Source organism: Pinus tabuliformis, chromosome 1_2 (assembly GCF_031772625.1).
Source record: "Pinus tabuliformis cultivar Carrire ecotype Pingquan chromosome 1_2, CPIR1, whole genome shotgun sequence".
Taxonomy (NCBI): domain Eukaryota; kingdom Viridiplantae; phylum Streptophyta; class Pinopsida; order Pinales; family Pinaceae; genus Pinus; species Pinus tabuliformis.
Window position 1 is genome coordinate 642164116 of NC_142298.1, and position 18626 is coordinate 642182741.

Genomic DNA, 18626 nt, shown 5'->3' on the forward strand with positions numbered 1-18626 from the left:
ACACTCTCTATCAGTAATGGAAGATGAAATCAATACTCAATAATACTCCTCATCATATTTGACTTGATCACCTTCAAGAATGAAGATTAACTCAAGTCAAATTTATCTACCAAATGACATGGGCAAAAACCATAGTAAATGCCCTTGGAATTCACTAGAGTGTGCATAGAATCGAGGAAATTCAATATAGGAGTAACGTAAGTTGTCCATTGGCAAAGTGAGTTATAACAAAGGTTTCTCTATTGTGAGTTACCCTATTTTTCAGCCCAAAACTCAATCAAACCCTAGTGAATCTGCTCCAAACATCTAACACACCTTCTCCAACACCTACCGAACTTATCCAATCCTACCGAACTTATCCAATCCTTGAAAAGTCTCAATAACACCTCCCTATCCTCTGTAAACCTTCCTCAACCAATCATGAGAGTCACCACATGTAAGTGTTTCTTTAACTCCATTTGTAGCTCATCTTCATAACCATAAAACTGTAAACATCATACAAAGCATAAAACTCATAGATTTGTTAACATTAATGGAAACACTACAATGCCAAACATGTTAAAACATTCAAATATATATATATATATATATATATATATATATATATATATATATATATATATATATATATATATATATATATATATAATTTCCCCGTATAAATCTGTATATAAAAGAAATAGAAGCGATTGGTTTGAATGGACTATTGTGGATAAAAATAACATTGAGATGTATGTCAAAAGTAGAGAAACAAAATAAGTATAAAAATTCAAGTGTATATCTATATATATAGATATATATATATATATATATATATATATATATATATATATATATATATATATATATATATATATATATGACCAGTCGGATGCTTTCATAGCCAAGTCCATAAAAGGAACTTTGAGATATACGTTGAAAATAGAAAAATAAAGTGTGTGGTACGATTGTGGATGACAAGCGCTGCAAAAGGAAAATCCCTATATAGTTTATTCTTTGTCTGTGCTGATTTCCAGAAATAGTTAGAGCTTCACACCTCCATTATGAAGCTCGATCAGAGAAGAGAGATCGGAATTGATATTCATTACCCACAGAAAATTGCGTAGTTGAGGAATATTATAGAATCTTACACAACTCTTCCAGGGAATCTCACTTTCTGTGAGCTTGATAAACCCATGCAAAAAGACATTTTTGAGCATTGCAGAAACTATAAAACTATCTGTCAATGGCATTAGCTTTAATATAGATTTTAAGATTTTGAACTTCAAATATTGGAGCTTCCACTAAGACAAGAAAACTCTAAAGAAAAAAAAACAAAACATCTTGTTCTAAAATCTTCAAGTAAAAGCATCTTGACAGTGAAAGATCTAACCACGAAAACAAAATAAAGAAAGTAAAGTGAAAAGAAATTTGATTTTTTTTAAATGGAGGTGAAATTTTGAATTTTTTTTTAAATGGAGGTCGATCATGCGAAAGGCGAGCTGATGACGATACATTCGGAATAAGGTTCAAAAATATAAATGGATAAAGCATAGGATCAAAGGTGATTTCGGCGAGGTATTCATCCCAGATATTTGCAATGACAGAAACGTAGGGATTCGTGCTGCAAAGGATGCCTTTGATCCCTTCTTTGAAGAAAGAATCTTCTAAATTGTTTCTCTATTAAACGTAGGAATTCGTGCTGCATGTTTTGATATTTGATTGTTGTCAACTAGTTGTATAATGAGAAACAGTGTGTTGCACACTGTTAATTTCGGACCTGAAAGAAAAAACTTATTCTTAGTATGTTTTTAATGGAAGCAGGAAATAAGTGATTGTAGCTTGTTCCAATTGTGTAACTATTCTTTTGATTGTAGCTTGTTCCATTTGTGTAACTATTCTTTTTCCCAGCTGAGCACGGCACCCGAAGCTGGAGGTCCAAGCGAGCGCACAACGAATAATCACAAATAAGAAGCTGATAGGAAGAACATCATTGTCTGCTGGTTGAACCCTGACGATGGACTCAATAACGCCTTTCCTTTCGGATCTTGAAAACACCTGATCTCTGCAATCCAAAGACTTTTCATGAAGATTACTATTGTAATCACTGACCCTCAAAATGTCTACAATCCAGCTATCTACGAGTTGAAAATAATTAATATTATTTTGTATTAATGGAGAAATGGTTACACCAGTTGTAACGTATCTCCTTAATTTAGGATTTGTTCCTGGAGTTTAGGAGTTTGGTTGCAACTTCCTGATCTCTAGTAATGTACTTAATGATGTAATTGCTCATTTGATGGATGTACAGTGTACGGAGAGAGTTCTCTTTGTTTGAGTGCAGTCTCCAGGTGCAGTACTCACCTATGAGCTGCAACTCCTTTTTCAATTCAAGTCTGATTTTTATCTTGGTATCAGAGCACAGAGTAGGGATAGCCTTAACTTTTTTTTTAGGATGCATCATTGATTACAGCACTGTAGTGGCGGTGGAGTGTATAGAAGCATTCGTAGAATCAGGTGGACTGCAGTAACACCTGAAGACAGGTCTCAGATGACTGATCATCTCTAAGCGGAAAATAGGGTTGGCGCGGTTTCGTCGCGAACAGTCGCGCCATTTTTGACCGGAACGAAGGGTTGGCACAATTTATTAAGAAACAATAGTGCCATTTGGCGCGGTTTTGAGAGATATAGTCGCGCAAGCACGCCAAAAAGTGCTATTGGCATGGAAATCAAGCCTTAATCGCTCCAATTTTGTAAGACGCATTGCTTTTTCTTCGGCACGGGTATTTCGCCGTCGAGAAGCGCCAGCCTCTTTCTCTTTGGAAAATCTGTAATTTTTTTGCAGATCGATTTTGCCCGGTGGTGGCGCATTGGAGTTCCTGATCTGTTCGGTGGCAGCAGATCGGATTTGCCCAGTGGTGGCACATTGGAGTTCCTGATCTATTCGGTGGTAGCAGATCGGATTTGCCCGGTGGTAGCGCATTGGAGTTCCTGATCTACTCGGTGGCAGCGGATCGGATTTTCCCAGTGGTGGTGCATTGGAGTTCCTGATCTACTCGGTGGCAGCAGATCGGATTTACCTGGTGGTGGCGCATTGGAGTTCCTGATCTGTTCGGTGGTAGCAGATCGGATTTTCCTGGTGGTGGCGCATTAGAGTTCCTGATCTGTTTGGTGGTAGCAGATCGGATTTTCCCGGTGGTGGCGCATTAGAGTTCCTAATCTGTTCGGTGGTAGTAGATCGGATTTGCCCGGTGGTGGCGCATTGGAGTTCCTGATCTGTTTGGTAGCAGCAGATCGGACTTTCCCAGTGGTGGATTATTGCAGACTTATTCATTAGAGGATCAGAAATTTTATCAGTCCAATATGAATAACAGTGATGAATACTCTCTTAAGCCAGAAAAGATGTGGTCTATTATCAGGCCAGTAGATTATTTGCTCAGGGCGCAGCGGATGCTGTTTATTTTGATAGGAATCGCCATCGCATCGACTTTCTTTATCCTTCAGCCTAGTTTTTTGGCTTCTAATGTTAATGAAAATGGAAGGTTTGTGCCCGAAAAACCTCATCGGGTTGTTTATGAGACGCCTGTTTCTCAGTTTACGCAGTATCATTCAGGTTCGATGGTGAATTCGGGGGCTAAAGTGCCCCTAGGTTTGAAGAGAAAGTCCCTGCGAGTTGTCGTGACGCATGGAGCTGGCTTTGTTGGCAGTCATCTACATGACAGGCTCATGGCAAGGGGCGACAGTGTTATTGTTGTTGACAATTTCTTCACAGGAAGGAAGGAGAATGTTTTGCATCATTTTGGCAATCCGAGGTTTGAACGGATAAGGCATGATGTTGTGGAACCCTTATTGTTGGAGGTTGACCAGATCTACCATTTGGCTTGCCCCGCTTCCCTTGTGCATTACAAACACAATCCTGTGAAGAATATCAAAACTAATGATGTGGGAATCTTGAACATATCCAAACTTGCCAAGCGTGTTGGGGAAAATGTTGAGGTTTGGATTGCTCGAATTTTCAATACATATGGTCCGCGAATGTGCCGTGATGATGGTCGGGTTGCAAGTAATTTTGTTGCTCATGCTTGGCGCAAGGAGCCTTTGACAGTCTATGGAAATGGGGAACAAACACGAAGCTTCCAGTTCGTTTCTGATCTGGTTGAAGGCCTTATGTGACTTATGGAGGGCGAACATGTTGGTCCTTTCAATCCTGGGAATCCTGGGGAATTTACAATGTTAGAACTAGAACAAGTTGAAGAAAGAAAGGATGACTCTAACAGTGATTGGGACATTCCATTGCTAATGGAAGAAAATAGTAAGGACATATTTGAGGTAAGTCCCCTACCAAGGAGATCAAGTAGGAATACTCGGTTACCTTCTAAATTGAAAGATTATGCATTAATGTCAAAGTTTTTAAACATTGTAGAACCTGCAAATTATGAGGAAGCAAGTAAATCTGATGCATGGAGGGCTGCAATGTATGAGGAAATAGAATCAATAAACAGAAACCATACTTGGGATTTGGTTGAATTGCCTGAAGGTAAAACCCCCATAGGATGCAAATGGCTGTATAAACCAAAAATAAATGCAGATGGGAGTATAGAGAAACTTAAAGCTAGACTGGTAGCAAAGGGTTACTCACAGCAAGAGGGAATAGATTTCGATGACACCTTTTCTCCTGTAGCCAAATTAAACACCATTAGAATGCTAATTTCCTTAGCAACAAAACACAAATGGCAGCTACACCAGCTAGATGTTAAGTCTGCATTTCTGAATGGTGACTTGAAGGAAGAAATTTATTTAGTACAGCCTGAAGGTTTTGTGAAAAAGGGGCAGGAACATCTTGTGTGTAAATTGAAAAAGGTACTTTATGGTTTAAAACAGGCACCCAGGTTGTGGTATGAGAAAATTGACTCATTTTTTGTACAACATGGCTTTCATAGGAGCTTGAATGATCCAAATCTGTATACCAAGTTTAATAAACAAAGGAAAATTATTTTGATTTCTTTGTATGTAGATGATATGATCATAACAGGTAATGCTAACAATCTGATCAAAGAAATCAGATGTCACAAGTGTATGAGATGGAAAGACCTCGGAAACCTTCATTATTGCTTGGGATTGGAGGTATGGAAAGACTCTGGACAAACCTTTCTTACTCAAGGGAAGTATGCCAGAAGCTTGCTGGAAAGGTTCAGAATGGAGCAGTGCAGATAAACAACAACACCATTACAGCAGAACTTAAAGTTGAGCAGTGACGACGGTACTAAAGAGGTGGATGCAACCATGTACAGACACCTAGTTGGCAGTTTGATATATCTGACTACAACTAGATCAGATTTGGCATATTCTGTTAATGTGTTGAGCCAGTTCATGTCAAAACCACTCGAAAGTCACTGGGTCGCAGCAAAAAGTGTGTTGAGGTATCTTAGTGGTACTAGTAATTATGGCATTTTGTACACTGACACTTCTGATGTTATTCTAGCAGGTTTTTTCAGATTCCGATTAGGTAGGTAACTTGGATGATCAAAGATCTATCACAGGTTATGCATTCAGCATTGGATCCAGGGTCATAGCATGGAGCAGCAAAAAGCAGAGCACTGTAGCTCTGCTTCATCGAGAGAAACTACTGTCAAAAGAGATATGTGTTGAATATTGTAAAACTTGTGATAACATGGCTGATATTTTTACTAAGCTTCTTGGGCGTGTAAAGTTTGAATTGTTTAGAGGGATGTTAGGAGTTTAGGATAATCCTTTCTCCATTAAGGGGGGGAGTTGAAAATAATTAATATTATTTTGTATTAATGGAGAAATGGTTACACCAGTTGTAACGTATCTCCTTAATTTAGGATTTGTTCCTAGAGTTTAGGAGTTTAGTTGCAACTTCCTGATCTCTAGTAATGTACTTAATGATGTAATTTCTCATTTGATGGATGTAGAGTGTACGGAGAGAGTTCTCTTTGTTTGAGTGCAGTCTCCAGGTGCAATACTCACCTGTGAGCTGCAACTCCTTCTTTTTCAATTCAAGTCTGATTTTTATCTCTATGTAAAACAATAGCGCTCGACCAATGAATTTCTCTTCATTCGCAACCTTTGAATAAAGGCGATTATCTGTCTAAAATAATCAAACAGCAGTGTCCACAGATCATTTATCCACGAGGCCTCACAGCTTTCCACAGAAATGCCTTCATTTAGCTGATATCTTGTTTCAAAAAGACCCATTAGTATCCTCATAGAAATTGCCTCAATGCAGTTGTTTACAATACGCATCTCTTCAGACAAGGGATGAAATTTTTTATAGTTTCAGAGAACTTCAAGCTTGTCTTCCTGGATTTTTTTAGTATTACTTGATTGAAATAAAACTCACTTTGTTTGCAAAGATAACCTCTGCAATACTCTTTTGTCATATCCAAAAACTCAGCTGCGCATCTTAGAGTAGCAATGCTGAAAGGATTCATGAGGATCGAGGAACCATAACAGTAAGCTTCTATCGTTTCAAAAAATTTCGCCCCGCCGGGGAAGGCTTGTGGGAGATAAATCTCATTCCCTTCTATTAGTTTCCGCTTCAAGGAATTGCTTCTTGAAACCAAGGGAAACTAGCCATTCAAAACAATAACAAAAGATAAGGACGTTAAAATATTTTGTTTCCAGCATTACAAAAAGTTAGTGTTCAGAACAACTTAATGAAATTGAAATTCAGTCCATTTTGAGCTGAAAATAAACTTGTGAATCTTGAAACTGTGGCCTTTATCGTACACTATAACAATTATTGGAAACCCTGTGGTTTCACCCCATGACCAGATGCTTCGTCGTAGAATATCTTGACTAACTGCATATGAAGTGTCATAATGGTCGTTTTTGAGTAAAATGTAGGCGCCACCATTGGGGAAAGCTAGATTCTTGCCATTGTGGCCTGTGTTATTCATCGCATCCCCTAAAGAGTTTGATGAACAATGGTTTCTTCATGATCTTCATATATGGTATCCACAACACCAACTCGCCAATGGATTAAAAATCCTCACGGGAGATGATCATATCGTCCATGTCAACTGATGGCAATAAATCTTTTAAAAACTTACAAAATCTTGGAGAAGCATGGTTGGAATATGCAGGGGCCTTTCACATCGTTGGAATTTTGTTTTGGTGGAAAAAATCTTATAATCCTATTTTGCTCTGAATGCAGCCACATAGCAATTTCGAAGCTTATTCTAGTTGGTTGTGATTGCATGTAAGTTGCGTCAGGATTGACATGGAAAACAGAGTTAAATAAATGAATTGAGCCTCCCTCACACCTCTCATTATCATGTATTTATGGCGTTTGTGCGCCTATTGAATGTCATATTGTTCCCCTGCAATGATTTTATTTCACTTGTTTAGACATGGTCCCTTATTCTGAGTCCTAACCATTTTGTTTGCACGCAAAGCTAGATTAACCAAATTTACAAGGTATCTGATATTCATATGTAGGCTATGTGGGTGAATATGCAGTTAAGTAACTCCCGAAATTCGTGACAGGTCAAGTCTACCCGCTAGACTTCGCTAACATTTGCGACTGTGACTATATATTGGAAATTTCCTTAGTTTAATGGGAAAGGGTATAAATGACGTTTTGATAAAAATATCAACCGTCAATAATATGTTTTGCACAACTACAAACACATCGAGAGAAATGGTCATTAAAAAATTATGAACGTCAAATACGGAAAAAATGCCCTATGATGGGCAAAATTCCCGTCAAATGCGAGAATCTCCCATGGACAATCATTGCCACGAGTAACAGCATGTCCATCAGACTTGTGGACATATAATAAAAAGAAAAGAAAGAAAACATGTTTATATATATATAGCATGTTTATAATAAAACTATGTTTATATATCAAAAAGTAAATTTGATATATATAAATATATTGAGAAATTAAAAATTTATTCTTGATTTACAGATAAATAAAAACTAATGAAAGGGAGCCCTAAAAATTACTAATGAAAAAGAGCCATTAGCCTACCAAACTTGGAGTTGCTTAGGTTGTTTAAGCTGTAAACGATTTGACTATTCCAGTAAATAACATGAATAAATAAGATGTGGTGTAATAGTTAAGTGGGGATATTTTGCCTTTACAAATTTTATGGTCTATAAACAAGACTATATATACTTGAGAGCGACTCCAAACAAAATTACTTTAATTGAAAAAAAACAAAAATAACAAAAAATACAAAAATAACCAACATAATAATTTTTTTTTCATAAAAGCTCACATAATAATATGTACGCATAGCGACAATCAATCTAGTTGTATTGTAATTTACAAATACAATCAATCCACTGAACTTAAATATCAATGTAGAGTACAACAACGGTTGGGATGAATTATGCCATTCTTGATATCTATGCGATTCTTGATATTTGAAGCTGAGAGTCCTGACACTAGTTTTTTTTAATTTTCCGCGGGATAATATGCAAAGCAAATAATGCGAACATCATTTCCATCTTCTGTTTCCATCAAAATTGAAGTCATAGAAGATGGAAATGATGAACACAATATTTACTATTGCTGCACTTTTCATGATCATCACAACGTTTCTTGCATGCATAGTTTCAGCACCTTCAAACCAAATCGTGTCTTTGAGTAGAGCACATGTAACAATTATATGACAATTTTATAAAAAAGATTTACAAAATACATCAATAAAAAAAAATTAGTTACATTAACATACAACTATTAGGCATTATGTAATGACCGCTGGTAACAAACGGATACACATAAATATCATTTAAATTTACTTACGGAATCCGGATAGTCTTATATGTCAATATATGTTAAATTAAATGAACAGGTGAGGAAATCTAGATGGGGACCCTCCTCCTTAATTGTGCACATTTATTCAGGGCATATTATGTTGTATTGGCTCTTGTACGTGGTAACATGCAATGAGCAGTTGGACCCTGGGACAATACTCGTGTTCGATCTCGCCATCTATTTCGTTCTACCACCGTTGATCTTAACCTGGAAATCTGACAACAAAGTAAGGGTAGTGTTTGGTCCTCTAACCAATTTTTCGCACTCAAGCCTTGGAGGTTTAATTGTTACGGTTGCTCCTGTGTCTCCCAGAGCCCTGGCAATCTGACGACGAAGTAAGGGTAGGGTTTGGTCCTCTAACCAACTCTTCGCACCCAAGCCTTGGATGTTTAATTGTTACGATTGCTCCTGTGTCTCGCGCTGCTCTGCGATGGCCGGTCTGTCAAAAGCCACCAACAGTATGCTGCGTTCTCTATGGTTTGAAATAATAGAGACAGTTGAATTTGTGGTTTGAAACAATAGAGACAGTTGAACCTACTGGCGCAGGTATGCCATAGAGGTTGGTAGATAGTGAGTTTCATTTGCTCAGTTTTGAGGGTTTGACATTTGTTTGGGGTTTCTGCCTTAAACTTGTTCTAAAGGTCCATCACCATTATATATAGATGGCCCAAGAGGTTTTGGAGGTCATGGGAGACAAAAAGCACCATGAACCATTTGAAAAAGGTAACCCTTTCGCAGCGAAATTTCATAGCAACAGTTTTCATTCCAGTCTCTATTTAGATAAGGTTTTTCTTCTAATCCATTTTTTTTTCTCTAAGCTTTTTAATTCGTAGCTGAGTCCAATCGTTGGTCTACAAGTAGGCGATTCACCGAGGATATGTACTTAAATCAGGTAAGAACCCTCCTAGAGTATCATTTTGCTTATGTATATGAATGAAAGGTTCTAGCTCAATTTGTATCTACTGATTTTCGACCTCTATTATAGGTACGCTAATTCTCGGAAGGTTTGAAGTTCAAGACCATGGCCATTAAACCCTTAATAGCTCACAGTGTCCTGGTTGATTTACACGTTGGAGCTAAATCTTTTGTTGTTACTGTTCTGGGCTTAATTGTTTAAGGGTTTCTTTGGAGGGTTTTCTCCTTATAAACGGGTTTAAGTTATTAATATATATACTAGTTTCTTTTGCTTTGTCTGGTCATATGACAAGCTCCAACTGTCAATAGTTCCTTTTTTTGAAATGTAAAGCTATGTGAGTTGAATATTTATACTTGGCAATTGTCGGTAGTTTGATTAAGAAGGACTATGAAACTGTTTCCATTTTGATTTGAAGGATGGATTATAATAACTTTCTTAATTATTTGAAGGAGAGGCCAAGAATGCCTATATTTGGCTTTTCTGATAGCATCGACCACTTCATCGATTGCTCCTAGTTTAGGAATACACGCTTTCAGTTTATTACTGTGTTAATATGAAGTAAATACATTGTTCTCAATTTCCTTGTGGATCGATATCCTGCGACAGTTATGCAACATTTATGTTATGTAAACTGTACTTAATCAGTTGTGATAGTTTATTGCCAAAAAATCTTGTAGCGTTACCTACTATTCATTATATAGTGTTTATTCATTACGTATAACCTTTGATGATAAGCTCTACCAAAGGTTTCACTGCCATGTTATGGTTAGCTGTTTTGCTTAACTCAGAATAGGGAATTGTTTAATATTTGGATGAACTTTAATCTTCTGTTCTACTAATATTTATGGTTAATATGAAGTTTTCCAGAAAGGATATTTACAATTCCCTTTATTTTAATGATAAGTTATATTTGCAATGATACTTTCTAGGATTTATATTAGCATATTCCAATTTCTACTCTATAAAACAAATAATTATGTTGTAACCATTCAATTAATCCATTATCAATTAAGCATTAGCATAAGCTCCATGGTTATTAGTTCAGAATTAAGCCTTCTATCCTACTTATTTGTTTAACCTGCAAGTCAATAATAATATCTACAGTCCAGTATTAAATCTTTAGAAGCTTTCTATCTTACTTATCTGTTAACCTGCAATTAAAATATATTTCGGAAAGTCTCTCATCCCAGCCACGAGTCTAAAAGTCACGTCCAGACTCTCCCTCAAGCACTTTCTATATTTCACACTGGATTATATCCAGTTACAGTCAGTAGCTCCTCTTCCCCTCTCTATATTTTTCTTTCCAGGCAAAGGGTAACTATTTCTTGGTAACCGTTTCTTTTAATTAAACAAAACAGTTTTATTCTTGTTAAAGTATCATTACCAATAATTTAGGTAATGAAAATATATATTTCTTGGCCACTCAGTCAGTTAAGCGATGAATTTATGCAATTCTCCATGCTACCTAAATAGAATTTCCTAAGCTCCCTCCCAATTCAATTAAGAGGATGTTTTTTTTATCAGGTAAGAGTAGGACCTTCTATTAAGCTTAGCTAAAATACATAATTTACAAGAAACCGCACCCGCTCTGTGAGAGTTCAACAGTCAGCAAGGCAGGCTGAACCAAACCAATTACCCAAAACCAAGAGAAACCTAAACAGGAAAACCGAGGAGAACCGCCAGACAGTTAAGGCACAAGGCCATCTTGTAGTGCTGTTGTGCAACAAATGAAACTAGAAATCCTTGGAGAACCAGTCCATCGAACCGGAGGTCACAAAAGGCCACAAATGACTCGCCGTGGGTCCACAAGAGGTCTCACCACATGCTAAGCTGAAAACTATCAAATGGACTCGACGAAAATTAAAAGCATACCACTCTAATATTTTTTCGGGTCTGACCAACTAGCATAAACAAATCCCTGCCGTTGATTAACTGACTAAGATCCAACGGTCTTCGTGAATATCGGGAGGGCGAGAAGCGCGAGAGTTAACTGCCCGATGAGGGCAGTTTTCTCTCACCTCACCCTGCCACGCATGGAATCAGATCCAATCTCAAAAATACCATAAACCATTCGGACCCCGCCCGATATACCACTTTTGGTTTTGGAATGGTTGTTGCGCGGAAAAACCAAACACTTCCTTTTGCCACGTGTTGTCCTTCAATTCCGTCCCACGAGCAGATCTTGAGACAATCCCGTCCACCTAAATTCTCAGTCAAACACCAACTAAGCAAAAAAAAAATGGAAACCTCATCCTGTGGTGCTATCCGAATCAGTCCTTTCATCATTCAATCAAAAGAATTCCAGACTATGGGCAACAGTCGAACCAAGGCGGGTTAGACCGTGTGGGGTTCTCCATCCACCCGCTGGTCTTCTGAGTCCCTTTGATCTATCCTGTTAGTCCATAGTTCCATATCCTGGGTTCCCTGACTAAGACAGTCCTCCCATAATTTGCCTGGAGGTAACAAGTCCCAAGCATACCTAGAATCCCTGTCCCGATTGGTGACTCCTTCATTTGCCAAACGATCCGCTAACATATTAGCTTTCATTTTCACATGAATAAATCTGACAGTTTTAAGGAGGTGAGAGTAGATGCGGTAAAAAACCCGCAGAAGCTTCCAGTGATTCGACACTTTATGTGGAGAGGCTCCATTGCTCATTTTCTTAGCCGCTCTAATAATTAATTCCAAATCCACTTCAATTATAACATTGTGTGAACTTGAATCCACCAGGGTTTTGAAGAATTGCTCTTATGCCATGAGCTCAGCCATGTTATTAGTGGCCTTCCCCAAGTGGGCATGGAAGATTTTATGTATTTGTCCTTGATCATCTCTTATGGCATCCCAAAGCCCGCTAATCCTGGGTTGCCCTTAGCTGCTCCATCAATATTAACCTTTAAGAAACCATAACGAGGGGGCTTCCAGATGTTAACACCTTTATTTATTAGGCTTACTTTCTTTATTATTCCCAGAGGACTGATAGACTAGAGACCCAAGTGAAGTATAATTCTCTCCTCTTTGGGCAGAGCAGGATCTTTAGGAAGGGTCCTCAACAAGCTTCTTATTGTGTCTTTGAGCTGCCTTAGAATTTGATCAATTATGAGTTGGGGCATGCTTGTTTTTTTCTTTGAAGATCCAACTGTTGCGCTCCTTCCAAATATTCCGGATGACAAAGCCTGGAACCAAAATCCAGGCTTTATTAACAATCTCATTCCCTGAGAAGTTTTTCCTCCAGTTCTTCAGAGTGTTGGATATGCTGAGACTATCCCTATGAGTTTGTCTAAAAATGTAGGCCACCCAATCCCACACCGTTGAAGTGGAAGGACAAAGGTTGAGAAGGTGTTCAATCATCTCCTCATGAGCGCCACATAGGTGACATTTGGAAGGCCCAATGAAGCCTTTATTAAGGAGATTCTCCCAACTTAAGATCTTCCTTTGATGCACTAGCTAGATGAATAACTTTATTTTCATCCAATGTGGACTTTGCCAAATTTTCTTCCAGCCTTTATCAGGATTCACAAAGTTAAATCCTGTGACTTCCTGTTTAGCCTCTTTGAGGTTAAAGTTACCTTCGGTATTCTTTCCCCATCTTAATTGATCTGGTGAGGAAGATATCAGAATCCTTCTATGATCTAGGTCCTGGGTGAGAGCTTCTGCCTTGGTCTTCAGTGGGTTTTCATCACTGTATTCTAGATCCTTCCACTTCCTCCATTTTCCCTTATTCCTTCCTTGGTCCCAGAAGTCTTTTACCAAAGCCATACTTTTGCTATTTGTGTCACTTTTGAGAGCTGCAAGTTCATCCCTATAAAGGTTGGGTTCTTGTTGCCAGTTGTCCTCCCAAAATCGAGCAAGGTCCCCTGCTCGAATTTCCCAAAAACAATGTTGCTGAACAATACTTTTATTATCCCAGGCAAGGTTCCAAATATGGGAGCCCCTGATTTGCCCAGACATTCTAACGTGATCCTTCTCCTGCCAGTACTTGGCATACTTTTTTTTCCACAGCTTAGCCTAGGGGGCATTCGGTTCCTTAATCCATCTCCACCAAAGCTTGGCTCCCGAAACTCCGTTGAGGGTCTCAGGATCATGAAGCCCCAATCCACCATGGCTCTTGGTTTGCAAAGCTTGTCCCAGGCTACTAAAGCCCACTTCTTTTTCTCTTCCCCTCCACCCCACAGAAAGTCCCTTTGTATGTTTCTTATCTGTTCCTTAATACCTTGAGGAGCAGGAAGAGCTAAAAACATGAAAATGGGAATGGCCTGCAAGACCGCCTGTGTGAGCACAAGGTGCCCTGTCAAATTCAGTGACCTGAATGTCCATTTTTTGACCTTGTCCTGAAGTTTATTTAGTATTGGCTCCCACACTTTCTTGCTTAGAGCTTTGTCAGTAAGAGGAATGCCAAGATATTTGGATGGTAGCTGTTCCCTTTGAAATCCAAGAATTCTGGTAATGTTTCTCTGAATAGCAATATTAGTGTTAAAGAAAAAATCTTTGGACTTGTTGAGGCTTACCTCTGTGCCTGTTGCCATAACAAAGTCATTTAAGATGTTTTTGATTGCTCTAGCTTCCCTAACTGTGGGTATGCCCTGCAACATTGTATCATCCACAAATTGTTGATGAGTGTTTGCCTCTCCATCCGTGGTAAGTTTGATACCTTGAATTCATCCTTCAGCATTTGCCATTTTGAACGCTCTACCTAGCCCTTCCATCATGAGGACGAAGAGGAACGGTGAGAGCAGATCGCCTTGTCTGAGTCTTCTGGAGGGTGTGAAGGTCCTAGATGGAGCTCCATTGAGTAGTATGGAAAGATTGGTCGTGGTAACTAATGCCATCACCCACCTTATGCAATTCTGGTCAAAACCATAGGCTTTTACAATTGCTCTTATGTAAGACCAACTTAATTTGTCATAGGCTTTCCCTTGGTCCAATTAAATGATCATACCAGCTTGTTTGTTACTTTTGAGAGAGTGTACCACCTCATGAGCTTGGATGATATTGTTGAGGATCTGTCTTCCCTCCACATAGCCTGTTTGCTCCTCTGGGATGAGAAAGGGTAGAAGTGGTTTGAATCGATTGGCTATTACTTTGGAAATAATTTTATACACCACATTACATAAGGCTATGGGCCGAAAACCCTCTGGATTCATGGCATTTTCCTCCTTTGGGATAAGAGCTATGAAGGATGCAGTCAGAGCCTTCAGTACCTTTTGGGATCTTCTTGAGTCTTCCACAACCTCGAGGATGTCATGTTTGACAGTTTCCCAGCAGGCTTTGAAGAAGTTTACATTGAATCCATCCGGGCCTGGTGCTTTGCCATTCTGCATTTCATTAATCACTTCACTAACCTCCTCTTCCAATACTGGCTTGTTGAGATTATGGTTGTCTTCTCTGGTAACCAGCTGAGGGATATACTGAATAAAATGGTCACTGAACCTAGATCTATCTGCCAATGGCTCCTTTGCAATATTGCAGAAGTGTTGTACCAGGACCGATTCCATATCATTGTGAGATACAAGCTCTATACCTTGAGAATCTTTGATCTTAGTGATTCTATTGTGTGCCCTGTGAGCCATAGTGGATTTGTGGAAGAATTTTGTATTTCTTTCTCCCTCTCTAATCCATTGTATCCTTGATTTCTGCCTCCAGAAAATTTCCTCTTGTAAGCATCGATCCTCCCATTCTTCCTGCAGAGAGTCAGTTAGTTTTTGCCGCTCTTCGGTGAAGCCCTCTGTGATGTTGATCTGATTGATCTCCTGGAGCTTCTGCTCAGTTTCTCTTTTGGCTTTGAAGATATCTCCAAATTCCTTTTTGTTCCAAGCTTTAAGACGAGATTTGATATGTTTAAGTTTCTGTTGGAGCATGAACATTTTTGTACCCTGAATATTCAGCTCCTCTCTCCACCATTTATCAATGTTACTAGTGAATTTAGGGTGTGAGAGCCAGGCATTTTCAAACCTGAAAGGTCTGTTTCTTGGTGTGCCCATGAAGGTGGTTTCCAGCTGTACAGGCCAATGATCCGATCCTCCAAAGGGCAGAATGGAGGTTGTCATGGTGGGTTTTGTGAGAAGGAGGTCCTCTGAAATAATAAATCTATCAAGTTTGGAAGCAACTTGAGAAGCCCCTCCCCTTTTTTGTTCCAAGTGAAGGTTCCATTAATTTTTTCAGTGTCCACTAGTCCCATGTTCATAATGAAGTTCTGAAAGGCCATGGAGTCTCTGCCTAGCTATCTAGTGCCTCCTTTTTTTCTGAAATAGATCTTATCATATTGAAATCTCCCGCAACGATCCAGGGAAAAATGGGATGTCTTGCTCTTAAATCCTCCAGGAAGGTGAGAAGCTTGAGTTTTTCTGCTTGATTTTGAGGTCCATAGACATTTGTAATCATGTATATCTCCTTATCCCCTATAGGTTGAAATATCAATGAGAGGTAGTTCTTGGATGTTTCAGCATCCAGGATTCCAAATTTCTATGGATCCCACAACGTGAGAATTCCCCCCGCCGAGTTATCAGCCTTAACCTCTAAATACTCATATTTGATTAACCACTTATTATGAATATTCCTTATCTTGTCCATCGAACATTTTGTCTCCTGAATAAAAACCATGTCTGGTTTTTCTTCTTTCATTCTGTTACGAAGATTTCTTTGTTTCCTTCTATTCCCAATGCCTCTAATGTTCCAAGTTGTAAGCTTCATTAAGAAAGGTTAGTAAAGGAATAACTGGTAAGATCTTTCATCTTACCTGAGTTAATCAGTAGTTTTCCACATTCGTTTAGCAACTCATTCTGTCTCTTTCTTCCTCTTTTCCTACCTAAGTTCTTTGGAGATTGTGCCTGTAAATTCTCCATCATCTTGACCCTAGTTGGCTCCTGGCTTTCATGATTTATTTTGACTCTAGCTCCCTTTGCTTGTGACCTCCATAGAAAGAGTTGTTGTACCCTGTCATAATCCTCTTTTGGCAGAGAGTCCACACCTATGTTTTTTCCTTGTTCCAGAAATTTCTCTAGATCTAGATTTTCCTTATCCAGAATCTCTTGTAGCTCGTGGTCCTCTGTTCTCACTTAACTTGGAGTCATCTCCTGGTCCCTACTGATCTCCATCAAACTTAGTGTATCATCATCCTTTTGCTGGTTGTTTACTGTGATTTCCTCCATGTTAGTTACCTTATCCACCTCCTTTGTTACATTCTCCATGTCCTGGACTGTCTCCTTGTTCCCTTCTTCTTCCTCCAGGATCTTGAAGCTGTTGTGTCTTGTATGTCTGTCCTCATTTACCTTCTTGTGTGGACGTTTTCCCCCTTTCCTTTTGCTCCCAACCTTGGTGAAACCCTCGTGATCTCTCTCCCCAGTGGATTTTTGGTTACCTTCCCTATTGATTGTGGGGCAGTCTCTATATAGATGCCCATATTCATGGAATTTGCAACACCTAAATGGTATGTGCTCATAGTCCATAGTCTGCACCCATTTTTCATCATATACTTCTAAAATTATCGCTTCCGGAAGGGCTCCAGATAGATTCATTTCCACACATATTTGGGCAAAGGAGGTATATCTTCCTTTCAGAGTTGCCTCTGAGATCTTTAGAAAATGCCCCAGCTTGTTGCCTATGGTTTTCAAAGATTCTGGTAGCCAATAATCCAAAGGAAGGGAGTATAGTCTGATCCACAGCGGTACTGATGTAAATGTTTCACGTTCTAGGACAAAGTTCATCATCCACGGCCGCATGTAGAGTCCCGCCGCAGCATAGAAATAGGGCCCCCCTTCAAACACTTTGTCTTTGTCCTCTAGGCTTGTGAACACTACTGTGAAAAAGCCCTTAGAACCCAGATGTAAATGTATTTCTCCCTTTGACTTCCAATGGCTCCTTATCTAGACGTGTAACGCCCTCTCCGTCGGCCATACCCCCATAAACTTGCATATGATTGCATGTTCCGTCATATGATCCCTATGTGCTTGTATTGCTGGGTCCCTCAATACAACCCTGTGAATAATGCCTGACTTGGGTTTGCAGAACCCAGTTGTTCTTATGGAAGCGGGTCTTTCACTACTCCCTCCATTCTCCTTTTCTTTACTTGCTTCCTGTTGGTTCTCTTCTTGATCTTGAGGTTCACTTCTTCCAGATGTCCCCTGGCTTTGTGCTTCTGAAATCTTCTCCAGAGGTCTCTTGAAATGCTTCTTTCCCACGTCCTTACATCCTTCTGTGACTGCTTGACTGTAGAAGGGAGCAGCACTCCCCCCTGCGCTCCCCGCCATGGAACCTTGAGTCCAAAACCCTATCTTCAACTCCAACCCTACCTTTATTTATTAGGCTTACTTCCTTTATTATTCCCAGAGGACTGATAGACTAGAGACCCAAGTGAAGTATAATTCTCTCCTCTTGGGGCAGAGCAGGATCTTTAGGAAGGGTCCTCAACAAGCTTCTTATTGTGTCTTTAAGCCGCCTTAGAATTTGATCAATTATGAGTTGGGGCATGCTTGTTTTGTTTTTGAAGATCAGACTCTTGCGCTCCTTCCAAATATTCCAGATGACAAAGCCTGCAACCATAATCCAAGCGTTATTAACAATCTCATTCCCTGAGAAATTTTTCCTCCAGTTTTTCAGAGTATTGGATATGCTGAGACTATCCCTATCAGTTTGTCTAAAAATGTAGGCCACCCAATCCCACACCTTTGAAGTGAAAGGACAGAGGTTGAGAAGGTGTTCAATCATCTCCTCATGAGCACCACATAGGTTACATTTGGAAGAACAATTGAAGCCTTTCTTAAGGAGATTCTCCCAAGTTAAGATCTTCCTTTGATGCACTAGCCAGATGAATAACTTTATTTTCATCCAATGTGGACTTTGCCAAAGTTTCTTCCAGCCTTGATCAGATTCACAAAGTTAAATCCTGTGACTTCTTGTTTAGCCTCTTTGAGGTTAAAGTTTTCTTTGGTATTCTTTCCGCATCT

The 18626-nt window shown here is 39.2% G+C and overlaps 2 pseudogenes; both read left to right on the top strand.

The window, feature by feature from the left end:
- The first annotated feature begins 3342 nt into the window (after nucleotides 1-3342).
- Nucleotides 3343-4152, top strand: LOC149207294 (UDP-glucuronic acid decarboxylase 2 pseudogene; annotated as a pseudogene).
- Nucleotides 4153-4155: 3 nt separating this feature from the next.
- The window catches only part of LOC149207295 (UDP-glucuronic acid decarboxylase 2 pseudogene), a 56243-nt pseudogene continuing 41772 nt past the window's right edge, over nucleotides 4156-18626 (top strand).